Raw genomic sequence first — 18870 nt, 5'->3', positions numbered from 1 at the left:
ATTCAATAGCAAAACAACTTAAACTCTGTCTTAAAGTTCAAAGACCGTTCCTAATCAAAGAACTATAATTGAATCTTCTCTTTAAGCTTCAAGTTAAGCTTCCTTAAGGGCAAGTGGTTGCCCTCAGAAAAAGGTTAGAGAAAAGGAGACACCAAATCGTTAAACTGGAATTGAGCAAAACTCAATATATTCTGTCCTCCCTTTACTCCCTTGTAAATGAAGTTGTTTCTGTGATAGACCTCAGTCAGTCACTACTGAAGTTTAACTTCTGAAGAAAGATAATTTCTAATATTTATTAAAGTTTTTAATTTGTACTTTTAAGACCATTACAGATAATTGCTATTTAGTTATCTTTCATAGTCTCCTATATTTAAAACTTATATAGTGAGGAAAATAAACAAAAGGGAGAGGGATATAGCTAGGGAGGATTTCAGATATTTTCCCTATATAATTCACTCTGTCCAATATAACTGAAAACATTAGGTACCATACAAATGTAAATTTTTAAAAATTAACAAGCAAAAAAAACCCAACTTGGATAAAATTTTTTAGCCTTAAATATGGCAGAAAGCTGGTGATTCAATCTGTATTTCTCAAATAGGTGCAAATCAATGAAATGTGAATTAGTGGAAAGATCTATCCTCATTTTATAGATGAAAAAGCATGGTTCAAGTAACTAATTTAATTGAGGTAAATCACCTACAGAACAGCAGAACTAGGACTTAAATTACTCACAAGGCATATTTTTCTCCCTTGTTCCCCTTGGTTTTATCACAGAGAAACATTCACTAGTCTGTCGTTTTTAAACACTTTCTATAGATACACAGATGTCAATAGCGAGACAACTCTTTTCAGTAGTTGGTGTGATGGTTAATCTTATGTGTCAACTTAGCTGGATCATGGTGCCCAGGATTTAGTAAAACATAATTCTGGATATTTCTGTGAAGGTGTGTTTTGGGTGGAGTTAAACTCTATGTCAGTGGATGTTGAGTAAAGCAGGTTATTCGTCATAATATGGGTAAGCCTCATTCAATCAGATGAAGGCATCACTAGTCTCTACAATCTCATGAACCAATTCCTTAAAAAAAAAATCTTTCTCTTTCTAGCCCTATGTGTATCTACTTAGATACGCATCCTGTTGGTTATGTTTTCCTGGAGAATCTTGACTAATACAGATGGGAAAAAAAAGAAATAGGAAATATTGTGATGAACCAAATGTATATGGAAAGAAATACAGATATGGAGGACATAGGATGAATTTGAAAATATCTTTGAGTGGAGTTTCAAAGGGATCCCTACTCTTTCCCTACCCCCAGAAACAAACAAACAAATAAAACACCACCGCAAAAACTTCTGGGTAGAGTGTGGGTTGACATGATGATCTAGTGATATTTTATTTATGCTTTCTTGCACAGTGAAATGCTGAAACCATTTATATTTGATATACCTAAACTCTGATTTCCCTTAGAAAATCTAGGTTCATATGTAGTTTAAGATTAAAAAGTACTTAGGAAATTCTCTTTCCAGACTAATTTCTGTTTAAATTTTTATTGGAATTTAGTTGATTTATAATGTTGTGTTAGTTTCAGGTGTACAGCAAAGTGAATCAGTTATACATATACATATAGCCACTCTTTTTCAGATTCTTTTCCCTTATAGGTTATTACAAAATATTGAGTATAGTTCTCTGTGCTATATAGTAGGTGTTTGTTGATTATCTATTTTGTATATAGTGGTGTGTATATGTTGATCCTAAAGTCCTAATTTATCCCTCCCCTGCTTTCCCCTTTGGTAACCATAAGTTTGTTTTATACATCTGTAACTCTATTTCTGTTTTGTAGATAAGTCAGACAGAGAAAGACAAATATCATATGATATTGCTTATGTGTGGAATCTAAAAAAGGTACAAATGAACTTATCTGCAAAACAGAAATAGAGTTACAGATGCAGAATAATTTTTGAGCAGGGCATATATGAATGAATTTATGTGTATGTGTATATATGGAAATAATAATTAGCTAAACAGATAAATGTGGAGGTTGGGAAAAATGGATCCTTTGTGATATGTATTTCACAAAGACTTCTACTTTCTATAAAATTAATTTGCTGTAGAAAGAAAAAAACCCTGAAAGTCTCTCAATAACATATCATCTCTCCCAGAGGCTTCGTATTATTTCAATTACATGTAATTATATACACAGGTATATGTGTATATATACATTTATATATATATATATATATATATATATATATATATATATATATATATATATATATATATATATATTTCATGTTTATATGCAGGGTGGCCTATTTGCAATGAGATTCATTTCATACCTTATTGTTTTAACAGGCCACCCACACATGCTTTAGAAGTACTCATGCCTATATAGCCGCTTAAGGTTCTTTCTCCTGTAACAGTCTCAATGGTGGGAGGTGGTTTCCTCAAAAACAGAGCATCATGGGCAAGGGGGTTAGTTTGGAATGGCAGCATGTAGAAGAGAGTCAGTGTTCCCTATCCCTGGACTCAGCAATGAGTAGAGATGATTCCTTCTTTTGGAGAGAAATGATACTTGTTATTCCTTGTATTTAGTCTGTTATATTGCTAAACTGTATCTCTAAAATATCATTTCCAGCAGTGGCAAGGAGGGAGATAAATGGAAAATAAGTCAAGAACTCAGGAGGAATGATAGCGTATTCTTTTTGCCATAGATGTTTACCGCTAATTTTGCTGGCATAGAATGTTTTATGTATTTAAGGGGATATACCTTCACACCCGCATCTGTGGGACAGAGATAGGGAAATGGTTCCCATTTTTAGACTGTTACTTTGGATGCTGCCTCCTGGCCTGCCTTCTCTGAAATCTCTCCTGCATTATAGCATTTTCAGGATGAAAGGTAGGAAAGACCCTTCTCCTTAGGAATAAATACAAATGAACACTAAAAGTCTGCAGATAGATTCCTCCTCTACAATTATTTCACAGAATAGAAAAGTGGCAGGGCTCATCTTCATTATTTTATTTTGTGTAGTGCCTTTCACAAGAAGAGCTCAAGTTGATAATTTGATGATGAGTTATGATGATGATCAATTAAAAGTGAAGTATTATTCATGATAATTGAGGGCTTAAAATGAAAAGTTTTCATTTCAGAGCGGTGCCAAAAGCAAAATTTTACATAAATAGTATTATCCATCATTAGCTTAACATGCAGGCATTCTTTCCTATGAGAACAATTTTTAAGTAACATTTGTTGATTGCTATTCCATTTCCAAATGTAACAAAACCATCCATAATTCTACCACCCCAAAATAAAGTGCTTTTTTCTTTTTTCCAAATTTACATATTTGTACATAATAAAAATGGTACTGTGAAATCACACAACTCTTTTAGACTTTAGTGGAATAATACTATTCAATACAGAATATGAAAACCCTTCTACTAACATATTTGTAAAGATGCTACAGTGAGGGAAATTCTGTTATCCTATTAATGCCTAAATTGTCATTAGAAAATATAGTCTCACAGATATATACTTACTTCTTTAGAGAGATCTCTGCCTCCCTTCATCCAACTTTCCCTAGTACTACATTCCTGCAAAATTCTTGCTGAAATTCTAAGAATATCTTACATTTATGTTTTATAATGTTTGTAGTACTTTCACACTTATTATCTCATTTTTCTATGTTTCTGTGTGTCATAAAGATAACAATAGACAATTATCTCCTATTTTACAGATGTATAAATTAAGCCTCATACAGATTTGCTGAAATTTTCACAAGTAAAATAGTAGCAGTTGAGCCAGGACTAAAACCTAAATTTCTGGTTCGCAAACAGGTCGTATGTTGTATCATAGAGTCCTAAACATATTCATATTAACAATCATCATCAGTGGCTTAAAAATTGGAGCAGAATTTTAAAATGGCCCATTATTTTGGGCCACTGTTACATCCCTCTGGTTCATCTGTTTCATTGGCCACTATGGGACTTTCCTTAGTTCCAGGACACTTGATCAATGCCCACCATGTATGTGTCACCATTTTAGTGCCCCAAATGAGTATTACAGTATGAGTAACTTCTCTCTTCCAAGTTAAATACAGTCAGTTATTTTCTTACACATCCATTTATCCAGTGCAGCAAAGGCTCCAGCAGTAGGTCCTAAGCTGAATAACCATTGGGAACGCAAACAAGTCAGAGAATGAATGGGCTAAGTTTATAGGAAGTAGGTGGACAGCAAGGGTCGAAGGGGAGAAGAAAGAGTATATGTTGGGAAGGGCAATTTGATTGTCACATTAATTCAAAACCATATGCTTCTTAACTCCTTTGGACAATGTCTGGATATGAATTCCCAATTCAATGACCCAAATCCTGCTCACTGTAATACCTGGTTACCCTCAGATTGTCTTCTGGCCCGTTTCTTTTAGAGCAATGCAAGAGCCTTGGTGGTGGAGACCATAATAAAAGTGAGTCAAATAAAATGCTTCTTCAGGAGGGTTCCCGTTTAAAATTAAGATTACAAGTTTTGTGTCTAGGCAACAGGGTGTAATTCCAGAAGAGAAAGTTATTTCTCATCATCAACTTCAACATCTGGATTCCAGAAAGTAAAGACAAGAGGGGATAGATAAGGCACAAAAGTCAATAAAATGTCCTGCCAGCAGTTCTCGACCAAGAAATTTCGAGTAGTTGATCTACCCTCTGGGTGGTGGTTATAGGACTAAAAGTGAACCCATCTTGAGAGTGAATGAGGAAAAACACTGTAGCCTCATCAGAGCGGGAACTTTTAAAAGACTACTGAAGTACAGTTGACTTATTATATTACCTTCAGGTGTACAACATAGTGGTTCAAAATTTTTATAGATTACACATCATACAAAGTGGTTATAAATATTGATTATATTCCCTGTGCTGTATATTACATACAGTAACTTATTTTATAGCTGGTAGTTTGTAGCTCTTAATCCCCTTCATCTATTTTGCCCCTACCCCTGCCCCTCTCCCTGTGGTAATCACTAGTTGTTCTCTGTATCTGTGAGTCTGCTTTATTTGTTCATTTGTTTTTTATACTCCACATATATGTGAAAACATACAGTATTTGACTTTCTCTGACTTATTTCACTAAGCATAATACCCTCCAGGTCCATCCATGTTGCTGCAAATAGCAAGATTTCATTCTTTTTATGGCTGAGTAATATTCCATTGTATATTATACATATACCACATCTTCTTTATCCATTCATCTGCTGATGGGCACTTAGGTTGCTTCCATATCTAGCCTACTGTAAATAATGCTTCTGTGAACATTGGGGTGCGTGTATCTTTTTGAACTAGTGTTTTTGTTTTCTTCAAATAAATATCCAGGAGGGGAATTGTTGGATCATATGGTAGTTCTATTTTTAATTTTTTGAGGAACCTCCAGTTTTCCAGAATGGCTGTGTCAATTCACATTCCCACCAACTGTGTGCTAAGGTTCCTTTTTCTCCACATCCTTGCCAAGACTTGTTATTTCTTGTCTTTTTGATGATAGCCAATCTGACATGTGTGAGGTGGTATTTCATTGTGGCTTTGATTTGCATTTCCCTGATGATTAGTAATGTTGAGCATCTTTTCATGTACCTGTTGGCCATCTGTATGTCTTCTTTGGAAAAATGCCTATTTGGTGCTGAGAGGGAGAATTTTATGTTTTAGAGCAAAGGTAAGTTATGGGAGTAAGAGATTTTACTCACTGTCTCTATTCTAGTGTGGTCTGAGAATTTTCTGTTCAATGGGAGTTAGGTGTTTAACTCTGGGCAAGACACTGTGCCAAGCTTCTGGGGAATATAAATAGGAATAAGGCAAATTCCTTGAATTTAAATATAGGTGCTTAGACTCTATTAAATGCCAAAAAATGATTAAATAGAGAATCAAAACAGGAAAATACATATGGAGAATTGAGGGGACAACAAACATGGAAATGGTAAACTTTAAGCTGGCCACTCAAGGGGCGGTCAACTTTATCAGCTAGATTTCTGGGTTGTGGCACATTGACTCCCTGCATTAATTATTTTTACTATACTGAGATTTGAGTAAAACTCTCAAATTATATGAAAGGCAACTATAAAAATAACTCTATGAAATATGACATTGAGTCTATTGTAAAGAGTGGTCAATGATTTTGTTCTTTATAACATAGGATCCTGAGAGAAACTGCTGTCTAGACTTAGTTCCAGAAATATTTCTGCTTAATAATTGGTTTTGTTGTATGGACTCTCTAAACTGTGCAACTGACCAGATTTTAATTTTAACACAGTTTGTTAAAAAGGAAATGTGTGGCCCAGGCATAGTTCTGCTTCATTTGATAGTCCTGTTCTTGTTATTCTTTATTCTTTTGCCCGTTCTTCAGTCTGCTTATTACATTTCATGTATCTTGCCTTTAATCTTTTCTAGATGAAGTAGGGTCAACATGGCTTCAGAAAAAATGAAAATTAAAATGGTGAAAATATAGTTTCAAAGTATAGTTTTAGCAGAGAGATAACCAGAATTCTGAAAACAGATGTTGTTTGTAAGAGTCTGTAATACTTTGAAACATAACATGTCTGAAGAAGCACTGTTCTTACGGTAGTGGATCTGGAAAAGAGTAGATTCACATTTGGGGTTTGGAAGATACTACTGAACCAAAGAAATGTTGAATCACTTGAGGATTTTCAACCCAGTGTCTTCATGCAGATTAGAAGAAAAATATTTCTTAGTGTCTCAGGTTGCAGTAAGAGAGCCAAGGTGATAGAAGTATGTACTAGTTTCCTAGAGCTGCCATAACAAAGTGTCACAAGTTGGGTAGCTTAAGACAGCAGAAGTGCATTGGTTCCCAGTTCTGGAGGCTAGATGTCTGAAATCAAGATGTCTCTGCAGAACCATGCTCCAATTGAAGGCTCTAAGAAGGATCCTTCCCTGCCTCTTCCCAGCCTCTGGTGGTTGGCATTCCTTGGTTTGTAAACACATCACTCAAATATCTGCCTCCATTTTCACGTGGCATTCTTCCCTATGAATGTGTCCAAATTTTCCTCTGATTTCCAGATCCACTACTGTGAGGATAGTATTTCTCCAGAAGCAAGAAAAATTTTATGTTTTAAAGGTTGTCTACAGAATTTTACAAACAACATCTGAATTCAGAATTTTGGTTATCTCTATGTTAAGATCTTCCCTACTATTTTTTTTAAGGCCCACTGTAATTCCCTATGATCTCATCTTAACTTGAGTCTACAAAGATTCTACCTCCAAATAAGGTCACATTTAATTCAACCCACAATAAGTAGTAACAACGGTAATGATACAGCAAAAATTATACTACAAACCAGGTTTTGGCCTCCTTCTCCAATAAGTCTTGTTACAGTTCCCTACTACTCAGCTCAAGTAGTTGTACAAGTTTATTTTTCCACTTTCAGTGATACCTGCTCTGTCGCTGTACTTGTACCTGAATTCTCCCTCGCTGTATAGTTCCTTCAGATGAATGATTCATTGGCTGAGACAATCAGATGATTATTTCAGCTGCTAAAAAATCTTCCTCCTTCCAGATGACCCACCCTGGATTCCAGTGAGCAAATGATACTACATTTCCTCATAGACTCAAGCTCCTGTAGACAGAGGATCCCATACAAGCCACCCGGCTTAAGGAAAGTAAGGAGTCTTCGTTGACCCCTGTTCGAGTATGAAACATTTATCAACTTAACATGCATGGAATTTGGAGCTAGATCGAGATGAGCTCAAACTCCGATTTTGCAAATACTGGGGCAGACTATTCTATCTGGGCTTGGAGAGGCACAACCATGTGTAAAACTGAGTCTCAGTTTTCCTGACACTCCAAAGCTTAAAATGAAAAAACAGTGAGCTCCATGACTCTCCTAGGAAACACCAGTTCATCAAAAGAAATAAATCTTAGTTACATACAACTCTAGAGTAATTCAGCAAAATATAAATCCTGGTTTTGCCACTCCTGAGATGTGTGAACTCACACATTAATTCAACCCCTAAAATAAAATTCCTTTATGTATAACATGCAGGAGAAAACAGCAGTTATTAAGAATCCGCCTGCCAATGCAGGGGACATGGGTTTGAACCCTGGACCGGGAAGATGCCACATGCCGCGGAGCAACTAAACCTGTGTGCCACAGCTACTGAGCCTGCACTCTGGAGCCCGTGAGCCACAACTGCTCAGCCCACGTGCCACAACTACTGAAGCCCATGAGCCACAACTACTGAGCCCACGTGCCATAACTACTGAAGCCCGTGCGCCTATAGTCCATGCTTTGCAACAAGAGAGGCCACCACAATGAGAAGGCCGTGCACCGCAGCGAAGAGTAGCCCCCGCTCGCCTCAACTAGAGATAGCCCGCATGCAGTAACAAAGACCCAATGCAGCCAAAAATAAATAAATATATTTATGAAAAAACAAACAAAAACAACATATTCAAGTGATGATCAATACGCCTTGTTTGTAATTTATAAATAATGATAACATACTTGCAATGGTTTGGTTTTTTGTATGTTTGTTTTTAATTTTTAAATAAGACTAAATATCTATTCATTCACATTTGAAAGTAGATGATCTACCAGAACTCATTTTGGGATTGGGGGAGGAAGGTGGGAGGAAGAAAGCAAACCTTTCAGAATAGGGACCATTTAAACATCACTGCACTGTTTGGATAAAATATGACAATAAAAGGAAAATGAAATACTAGTAAATGTTTATTTCCTTATAATTTCCCCTTTCTAATGGATATCGATCTTCAACTACCATAAGCTGAATTTAGTACCCAATAAGAATGCTACAACCCTTTTCATATTATCACCAACACAAGTGGACTGCAGAATTTATATATCTTGAAGTTTAGAATGTTTCCTGCTTTGTGAAATCAGGATAAAAACTGCTTTCATTGGTAAATTTAGGGTATTAGGGTCAAGGCAAGTGGAGACTCAGAATGACAGCTTCTGAAGAGTTAAACTTATATATTTCTTTAAAATAACTAATCTAGGCATGTGTGCTTGGGAAACATTGGAAAATATCATGGTAATATTGATGTACACTCCCCTAACGTGGAATTATTATATTTTTAGTAACCTCCTCAAAAATATTTTCCTTCTGTAATTGGCATTATTTCTATTTTCTGACTTGTGTTTTATCCAAATAAATATCAGCCTAGTTTCATCTTCTTTTATGAAAGTGTGCATTTTGAGCACATGAGATCTGTCTATCTACACATTTTTTTTAACCCTTTTACTCTTAAATGCTTCAGGGTATATTTCCTAAGAATAATAATATTTTTTCATAACTACTGTACAGTTTAAATTTTTAGGGGATTTAATATTGACTCACTCTCCATGTTTTCTTCTCTACATATTCCAATTTTGTCAATGACATTCTTTATGGCAGCTTTTCCCCCTCCAATCTAAGATCCAGTCCAAAATCACAGGTTACATGTAGTTTCCTTTAATCTGGAACATTCCTCAGCTATTGTCTTTCATGACAGTAACATTTTGGAAGACTTCAGACCCTCTCTTTTTTTTTTTTTTTTAACATCTTTATTGGAGTATAATTGCTTTACAATGGTGTGCTAGTTTCTGCTTTATAACAAAGTGAATCAGTTATATATATACATATGCTCCCATATCTCTTCCCTCTTGCGTCTCCCTCCCTCCCACCCTCCCTATCCCACCCCTCTAGGTGGTCACAAAGCACCAAGCTGATCTCCCTGTGCTATGCGGCTGCTTCCCACTAGCTATCTGTTTTACATTTGGTAGTGTATATATGTCCATGCCACTCTCTCACTTTGTCCCAGCTTAGCCTTCCCCCTCCCCATATCCTCAAGTCCATTCTCTAGTAGGTCTGTGTCTTTATTCCCATCTTGCCCTTAGGTTCTTCATGACCTTTTTTTTTTCTTCTTAGATTCCATATATATGTGTTAGCATACAGTATTTGTTTTTCTCTTTCTGACTTACTTCACTCTGTATGACAGACTCTAGGTCCATCCACCTCACTACAAATAACTCAATTTCGTTTCTTTTTATGGCTGAGTAATATTCCATTGTATATATGTGCCACATCTTCTTTATCCATTCATCTGTCAGTGGACACTTAGGTTGCTTCCATGTCCTGGCTATTGTAAATAGAGCTGCAATGAACATTGTGCTACATGACTCTTTTTGAATTACGGTTTTCTCAGGTATATGTCCACTAGTGGGATTGCTGGGTCATATGGTAGTTCTTTTTGTAGTTTTTTAAGGAACCACCATACTGTTCTCCATAGTGGCTGTATCAATTAACATTCCCACCAACAGTGCAACAGGGTTCCCTTTCTTTTCCTTTTAATAATGTGTCTTAATGGGTTTGTCAGAACTTTCTTCACATTTAGTTTCACATTTAGATGTGTATCCTGGCTCTAAATTCTATGTAAAAGTTTGTGCACTATTCAAGGTGTCATATTAGGAAGTGCACCTATGTCTCTCTATCCCTCAATGGTAACAGCAATTTGGATCAACATAGCAAATACTGTCTTCTTTCTCCACTGTAGAGTTACCATATTTCCCTTTGCATCTTAAAAGCAATCTGTAGGGAGACCCTCTAAGACCATGGAAATTCTGCTCGTCATCAAAAAATCCCCCTCCATATTTAACTGAAAAAAATACTTTTTATGATGAGTGCAAAATAATGATTTTCTAACTCCTGTACTTTCTCTACATTTATTGATCAGCATTCTATTTTAAAGAAGAGCCTTCCCTTCTTTTTCCTTATTTACTTACTTATTGATTATCAGTATGGATACATTTGTTTCTATTTATAATTCATTACTCTCCCTGCTTAATTACCTTGTTCCAGGCTTGGTTAGTGGGATCACCTTCAAGCTGGTGATGGTGTCCTTTTAATAGGTCATCATTTCTTTTTGCACATTTTTACTTTCTTGCATAGTAAATTATTCCAGTCTCAACCTACCCTGTTCTAGACCATAAATTGGTAAATTATCTGAAGATTCCTGTTTAATTTTTCACGGGGAGTGTTATAGAGGTGTGTGGGTTCTACATGTGCTTGTTGCCACTGGAGTGTCTCTATTTATTGGCTTTGCAACAGACAGAAGTAGTATTTATAACATAAATTCATACTGATACTTCCAGCTGCAATCCATCTCAACATTATTCTTCCTTCCCTCCTTGCCCGCCTGCCATATTTATATTTTCCTTCATCTATAGTAGGGACCCTGGCTCTCAGCAATAACAATACACTTATTCATTTGCTCAAACCTACAAATCCTGTGTAATAATCTGAGAATTGTTTCATCCATACTAGTACAAAAAGGAATTCTACTAAAAAAGTTCAATATTTCTTTGCATTTCCACCCAAATCCCAATATCCCACCCCTGGACTGAGGGTACATAGTCACATACTGTGTTCTAAAGTTACTTTGATTACATTTTTTGTTTGGTTTACCTTTATCCCTCTGATGTGATATTGAAATACAGTTGAGTTCATCTGTTTTAATTTTAGTTTTTTAAATTCTCATTGTCGTTGACTTATTTTAAATTTTTGAATATGTAAAACATTAACATGCTCCCAGGAGTCAAATCCATATAAAAAGGTACACTCAGAAAAGTGTAACTCCCTCTTTTTTTCTTCTCCTTCCCACTCATACCTAGCCTGTAATAATTTCATAGTTTTCTGGTTTATCTTTCTTTTATATTTTTTCTTCGAAGAGCAGATATATGCATGCTTATTTACATATATATTTTTTCTTTTGCCTTTTGCTTTTTAAAAAATTTAACAATATATTTTTAGGGGAAAAAACTTATCATTTTTTAAAGATGACAATATCAGCTACATGGAATGTGTATGTAATAGTATAGAATAATATACAAAAAGGAGAAGGAGTCCACAGAGGAGAAGCATGGCATTCTCATGTTGAGGATAGTAAGGTAACTCCTGTCATTCCATCAGGTACAGCCTGTGCCAGGCCACACTGAACTACATGCTTCCCTCAACTTCCCACTGCAAGACTAAAAATTCATCTTTTCACTTTTGCCTCCTATTCTCTGTGGAAAGACTGTCCCTTCTCTTAAAACTAGTCTTTAAGAATTTGTTTCTTCCATTTCATTCTGGCTTTCCTTCTTGTCAATATGGTTTTTTCCATTAGATTATTTTCCTCATAATAGAAGTGTTTCTCACCATATTCCATGTCTTAATTACCTCCATTATCCTCTATCTCCTTCTGGATATCTCAGCATTTCACTCTCACCCTTTATTGTAAAACTTCTCAGACAAAAGGTTTAAGGTTCATAGACTCTTCCCTATCTTCCATTCACTCTATAATTCATTTCAGTATTAATTCTTCCCCACCACTCAAATCATTTTTCAATTTTCCTTTCTAAGTCATTGATGATGACACTGATGACCATTACCTCTTTCCTACTCAAAGTATGGTCAAAGCACCAGAATAAACAGCATTACTTAGGAGTTTATTAGAAATGTAGCACAGATACAAGGGAAGGATAAATAGATCTTGGTGGAAGAACTGTCAATGTATTTGGCAGTCTTTAACCCGCCAATGTCCAACTTAGAAGGAGAGAAATAAAGGAATCAGAAGAGTACATTCCTTCTATTTTAGATAGTTTCCAAAGTTGAGCGCTCCAGCTTATGCCTACATTCCAAGTCACAGGGTCACCTATATTGGAGAGTTTGGGAAATGTAGTTTTTCTGCCAGGTAGCCACATGCATAGCTAAAAATATTTATTGATATTCTATTAATTAAAAAAAAAGAAAGGGGTGAGAGAATCAAAATTCAGGACAACTAACAATATCAATGTTAAACTGTCCAAAATGGAAAGCTTTAATTTCCTTCTTCACACATTTCAAAACAAAATTGTTCCTATCCCAATCTTCCCCATCTCAGAAATTTGCATTGTTACTCAAGCCTGTTATTCATCCTTGATTATTTCCTTTCTCTCACCTCTCCCAATTTATCATGAAGTCCTACTCATATTTTATATATTTCTATTTTATGTCATTCCATCTCCACAGCTGCCTTCTCACTCCAAGCCAGTGTCATCTCTCTTTGGTTCTCTGTAATTCTCTTCTACTTGGTCTCACTGCCCACACATTTGTTTACCTATCATTCATTCTCCATAGAAATGTCAGAGTCATCTTTTAAATGTGGGAATCATATCATTCCTTCATTTAAAAATCCCATTGCAGGCAGGATAAAATCCAAAAACCTCCGATTTGAGTTTTCTGATTTGTTTCCTTTCCCACCACATCTTGTGTATTATTGTCCTTCTTATTGGCCAGACTTCAGCCCTGTAGGCTTTTTGTTGTTGTTGTTCTGTTTCTCAGAGATACAGGACACTTTTATTTGAGTTTATTATTCTCTCTGCTTAATAAAGTGATTTTTATTTGTTTCTTTTCCTTTTCTCTTTTTAGCACTCTGCATGATGAGATCCTTCTCATCTTATTGGTGCTTCATCTTAAAAGACCTCAAATGAACTTCTCAGAAATGCCTTTCTGGACCAAAATCTCTAAAATAGTTCACTCCAGAATTACTCTATATCGTGGCAGCTTTTGGATATCTTTTGGACATTTATCTGATCTATAATTATTTCATGTATTGATTTATTATTTTACTGTTCATCTCATCCTATCTATAAGGCAGAGTCCTTATCTGTCTTGTTTCCACTTTATCTACAACACTTAGCACAGTGCTTAGCATATAGAGAGGCTCAATAAATATTTTCTGAGTGAATAAATAAATGATTGAATGCATGTTCTTCTAAAAGAACTCCCAGTTAAGACAACTATTGTGTGGCTTTAGTCAAAACTTATTCTGTAATAGCTGGACATTTGCAAGCTGACGAAGATAGGCTTCAGTCACTCATAATCCTTTTCTTTAATTAATTAATTTATTAATTAAAGATTGCACAGAGGGCCCTAATATTAATATTAATATTAGGGCCCTCTTTGCAATATTATTAATATTAATATTAACATGAAGTCTATAGGCATTTCTGAAAATTGTTTCCAGCTGATAGCATCTCTTCTCATTTTTCTATCACACCTGTAATACTTTCTTTCTTCTACAATCCTACCCCCTTCTCCTTCTCTTTATAATCATCATCACCCACACCCTCATATATCTTCTCTGTTATTCCCTGGATTTCTATCACTAAAAGCAAAATTTAATATTTTGTTTCAAACTTTAGTTGAAAGGTTTTGAGAAAAAAATTTTAAGAGAGAATGGAAGATCTTTGGGGGTTCAAATCCTGAAACATACATTCAGAACTCAATGTCTTCATTGCTTTGGTTACAGAAATGGCCAACTTTGCCCTTTTATGCATGGAAACTTTCTAAAGTCTGGTTTTGACAATTTGTGGAAACATAAACTAAGGAATACTTTTTGTTACCATTTCTAATCCAACTTGGGTTCTCTAGTGGACCCTGATTTTCAGAATGTAAAATTTTTATATGAGCCAACAATGCAGTAAATTACTGCTCTTAAATATTTGTTTCAAGGCCCATATATCTAGGAATAATTCCTTAATCTTGGCAGATGAATTATTCCTATGGTTGCAATATGAACTATATTCTAAGTAGAACAACAAGCCACTCAGGAAGCACATTTTTACTCAACACTAGTGCTTCTGGATGAACTGTAAAAATATCATTACAACATTTTCCACATTATCTCAACTTTACAAAAAGAGAAAAAGTTTTTTAAATAAATATTACAAATTATATTTTTTTCTTGAGGTTTCTTGATACTTATTTCCTAAATGTCCTGTCAAAAATTTAAAACTGAAAATGCCATCTAGTGAGCGTTATATTACATTAAATAATAAAAAACCTTTACCATAGTTCTTACCTTATGAAACAATGATTTTTATAATTAAAGACATGTGTTGTTTCCTTCTTTAAAGATAGATTGTTAGATGATAGTTGATTTAGGATATCTGCCAAGGTTATTTGAAACTGTATAATTTAAGCTAAAGAAATGTGCCAAGCAGAATATGGTTTATCAGAAGTTAAATTAGGGAAAACTCAATTCACAAATCAAGTTTCCTTTCACTTAAGCTTTCAGACCTAGCTAAGAAACATCCAAGTCTTGACAGTTCAGGATGAGGGGTTTTCTTACCAACAGTACTGCTTTTCTGTGCCTTGTAATAAATTTTTTTAAAAGGAGGTAAAGACAGTGCTCTATCATCAAACTCTCCTATTCTATATAAAAACTTAGTCAAATATATTTTCTTCTCCCTTTTGAGAAAAATAATACATTTTTGCTGAGTCATTTTCAAACTAAATATTAGTTTTGTTTATAGACATACTTTTTTTTTTTGCTGTAACCGAATTTATTTGAAATTTAATGCAAAGTCTTCTGGAGTTGGCAGTGCCCCCAGGTGACCGTCAGAAGCAAACAGGACCCCTTTGGAAGAGCTGGGTTTCAACACAGGCTGACAGCGCCTGTAAGACACCATCAATTGTTCGGTGCATGATCCAGAGACGTGCAAATAAGTGAGTCACAGAATTCGTGTTAAACCAAAAAGCAGAATAAAATGGCATGTGGATAATGACATGTCTTTGCAGAGGTGACCACCTGGAAAGAACTACACTAAAATGTTAATATGGATTTTCTGTAGGTAGTAAAGTAAGACCAGAGTTTTCTCTCTCTCTAAACAACTCTTCATTTTCCGGATTTTCCTAAAGTGAGCATGTATTTAGTGACCATATAGGAAACAGGAGAAACAGAACAGGGTGATGTACGTTAAGGAGGGGCTGGTCAGGGAGGGCTTCTTGGAGGAGGTGACTCCTGAACTGGGAAGGGACCTGCATATAGACATACTTTTAATTACAACATATTAATGACAATCTCAGCTCTACAAAACTATGTAAAGGTGTATGATCAAGACCTGATACTGCTTTGTTAATTAATTTTCTGTGATAAGCTTACAAATGGATATATTTCTCCATGGCATGTTGATTCTACATAATAGGCCATCCTTCCATCATACCCGTACAACTTTTAACCAAGCTTTTTCATGCTCCCTAAGTTTCTACTATTAAATTTTTTAATTTAACCATTTATTGACAACACATTCTAATTCTGAGCTGGATCAAATTATGATACTATTCCTAAATAAGAAGCAGACTGGTTATGAAATCATATCTATTTCAGTCACTATGTAAGAATTAAATGGTAGAGATTATGATTCTGCTATTAAAAATATACTTTAATTACTTTTTTTCTATTATGGACTAGAATGCTGCTATATATTCGAATGAGAAACAGTTAAACCAAAATCAAAGACCGGTAATTTTTTCTCTTATGATGAAAGTGAAATTGAGTAAGGAGTTTTGTTCTGAGCATTTTCTTACTTTTCAATCATATATACATATATATACAGCATACTTTTGTAAATCTAAATCCAGGAGTGAGGGTCTTTTTGTGCTGGGCTCATGCTTTAATCTTCTATGCTCTAATATTTCATGTCAAGAGTGAAACATTTTAAAGGAAATTGAGGGCTGCCAAAAAAGTTTATGATTGCCTATTCAAGATAATAATTATTATGAAAAATATTGAGAGGAAAAAAATCTTTAGCTGCAATATGAATATCCATGCCAATCCTTAAATGTACATACATCAAATTAATTTTCTCATTTCTTTGAGAAATAGCCTAAAGCACATATCAGGTTAAATTACAGCATAGACCTCTAAAGAAATGTGAGCATTAACATTACGGATTATCATGGAGCTACCTGATAGGAAATATAAAATATATTGGGTTGGCCAAAAAGTGCCTTCGGTTTTTAAGTAAAAATAAAAGACACATTTTTCATTTTCACCAAGAACTTTATTGAACAACGTACTCATCCTTTTGTTCCACGACCTTCTGCCATTTTTCAGACAACTGCATAATTCCATCTTCTGAAAACTTTTTTTTTTGAGCAAAGAACTCTTCCAGGTGCCTTTTACAGTTTTCCAGGGAATTGAAATTTTTTCCATTAAGAGAATTTTGTAAAGACGTAAGTAAATAGAAATTTAAAGGTACAACGTCTGGTGAATATGGTGGATGAATCAGAACTTCCCAGCCAAGCTGTAACAGTTTTTGCCTGGTCATCAAAGAAAACATGCAGTCTTACAGTAAGTATCCTAATGGAAGATTATGAGTTTTCTGTTGACTAATTCTGGATGCTTTTCATCGAGTGCTGCTTTCATTTGGTCTAATTGGGAGCAGTACTTGTTGGAATTAATCGTTTGCTTTCCCAGAAAGAGCTCATAATAGAGGACTCCCTTATCCCCCCATATACACAACATCACTTTCTTTGGATGAAGACCGGCCTTTGGTGTGGTTGGTGGTGGTTCCTTTCACTTGTCCCATGATCTTGTCTGTTCCACGTTATTGTACAGTATCCACTTTTAATAATCCATCACAATGTGTTTTAAAAATGGAACGTTTTCATTACTTTTAAGTAGAGAATCGCATGCGGAAATACGGTCAAGGTTTTTTTTGCTTAACTTATGTGGAACCCAAATATCAAAGCGATTAACATAACCAAGCTGATGCAAATGATTTTCAACCCTTGATTTGGATATTTTGAGTATATTGGCTAACTCCCACTTGGTATAACGTTGATTGTTCTCAATTAATGTCTCGATTTTATCACTATCAACTTCAACTGGTCTACCAGACCATGGAGCATCGTCCAGCGAGAAATCTCCAGCACGAAACTTCGCAAACCAGTTTTGACATGTTTGATCAGTCACAGCATCTTCTCCATACACTGCAGAAATCTTTTTGTGCATTTCAGTTGCGTTTTTACCCTTCTAGAAATAATAAAGCATAATGTGCCGAAAATGTTGCTTCTTTTCTTCCACCTTCAATATTAAAATGGCTACACAAAAATTCACCAATTTTGATGTCTTTTTTTAAATGCACTCTGATATGACAGCTGTCACACACAATCTAACAAAATTGTTTCGAATGAAGTTGAAGACAACTAAGTGCTACTAGAACCATCTTATGGAAAAAAAATGAATGAACGTTTTGGCCAAACCAATAGCATTTTTAATTGTAACAACATTTTAAAAAATGGAGTTGGCTCTCTTATGGAGGTTGAGAAGTCCCAGTGAGCAAGTTCAAGACTCAGGAGAGCTGATGGTACAGTCCGAGTTCAAGTCCAAGGCAGAAGAAGAACAATGTCCTAGGCTGACAACACTAAGGCAGAGAGAAAGCAACTTCTCCCTTAGTCAGCCTTTTTGTTCTATTTATGCCTTGAATGGTTGTATGAGGCCCACCTATATTGGGCAGGGCAATCTGCTTTACTCAGTCTACCAATTCGAATGTTAAACTCTTCTAGAAACACCCTCATAGACATACCCCGAATAATGTTTAATGAAATTTCAGGGTATCTTGTGACCCAGTCAAGTTACACATAAAGTTAACCATTACAAGCCCACCCCTTGTAAATTTGGCACCCATATGCATCTCTTTAAACCATATTTAATCTCCAAATAAAGATAATAGCAGGATCATAATTCCACCTAACATGATACAACTATCATACATAGAACTGAAAACACAGTAACTCCTTCCCCAGAAGAGGAGATAAAGTCCTTGAGTGATGTTTACCCTTCTCCATAATATTCCATAATTAAAATGCAATGGCGTTATACCCTGAGAAAACCATAATTCACAAAGAGTCATGTATCACGATGTTCACTACAGCTCTATTTACAATAACCAGGACATGGAAGCAACCTAAGTGTCCATCGACAGATGAATGGATAAAGAAGATGTGGCACGTATATACAATGGATATTACTCAGCCAAACAAAGAAATGAAATTGAGTTATTTGTAGTGAGGTGGATGGA

The sequence above is a fragment of the Balaenoptera acutorostrata genome, chromosome 4, assembly GCF_949987535.1.
Source record: "Balaenoptera acutorostrata chromosome 4, mBalAcu1.1, whole genome shotgun sequence".
Taxonomy (NCBI): Eukaryota; Metazoa; Chordata; class Mammalia; order Artiodactyla; family Balaenopteridae; genus Balaenoptera; species Balaenoptera acutorostrata.
The sequence above is the reverse complement of the archived record's forward strand: the minus strand, read 5'-3'. Positions refer to the sequence as shown.